Raw genomic sequence first — 1,334 nt, forward strand, 5'->3', positions numbered from 1 at the left:
AATGCTATAGTGAAGAGATATCACCTAACTCAGACTTACTTTAGCAGATGGAGCTCGGTTACATAGCATATGTTGCACTGAAAAATGAAATACGCAGTGGTTTCCAGCTGCATTTGATTTTTAAGGTGTAAAAACTATCTCAGCCTAATAATGCACGTGGAAAACACATGTGTTTGTTCTGCTAGATTTTCATCCTGTGTTACCTACCACACCCCAGTTAGTAGGGTGTAAGGGCAAAAAGGTGTTAACAGGGCCTGCCAATGCAAGGGAACCAAGTTTTCCTCTCCAATAGGTTTCTGTATCTCTTCTTGTCATAGTCCAGAGAGAGCAGACACCTTATGCCGGAGGAGGGTTTTCCCTAAAGCAAATGCTCACAACGCATAAAGATGAGCATCTCTACAGGATGACTTTCAGTAGAACAAAACAAGTGATTAACCATTTCATAGGCTGGAGGACAGAAACAGATGAGGAGCTGTAACCTCAGGAACCCACTGTGCTACTACTCACAGGTTAAAAAAATAGGTAAGCAAGACAGTTACAACAGGGAAACATTTAGGTCTACAGCAGTCTGATGAAGGTAGTACATGGGAAGAAATGCACAAACACTGAATACCTGAAAATTGCGGCATAAGCTATATTCCAGCAGTGTATGTGAAAAAAGTTGTCAGACATCCTATAACTACAGCACGTTCTATTTCATTTATATCATGGGGGACAAGGGTAGGGGAGGAGGTAAATTAAAGGGACACTGTTACATGAGGGCAAGGCTTACTCCAAGTGAAGGACACTAAATACAATAAAGCACAGAAATATTTTGAATACCTATTTTGTAATTCTGGTGGAAACAAACAGACATTTTCACTATTTAAAATGTTCCAAATAGTTGAGATCCTTAGCACTGGTTTTGTTTGCAATTTTGGTATTACAAAGTGGATTCCATTTACTGTATCCCACAGCAAATACCTCCACATTAGCATGCAAAGCGTACCTTCCTAGCAACAAACTCACATGCCCAGATGGTGTCTCCCAATTCCACAGAAATTCCAGTTCAAATACACTCACTTGATTTCTCCTAGTTCTGGTTAGACAGCCTTTTCCGGAGCCAAGTAAAGGTATTGTCTTCTCAGACTAACTCTGCCCACAGTAAATGAGAAGTCCAGGAAGAAGTGAAGTTTTGGCTAGAAAAATGACCTGCCCTATATGAATTTGACTTTCCTGGTTGCTACTTCATTCAAATTAGCTGCGCATTAACTGAGATTAAAACAAGACTCCAACCTAGGGGAAAGAGAGAGGGTCATTGAGCCGCCTGCCTTTGCTGTTTCTAGCTCTGTGTA

The sequence above is a fragment of the Pygoscelis adeliae genome, unplaced genomic scaffold, assembly GCF_000699105.1.
Source record: "Pygoscelis adeliae isolate BGI_AS28 unplaced genomic scaffold, ASM69910v1 Scaffold45, whole genome shotgun sequence".
NCBI lineage: Eukaryota > Metazoa > Chordata > Aves > Sphenisciformes > Spheniscidae > Pygoscelis > Pygoscelis adeliae.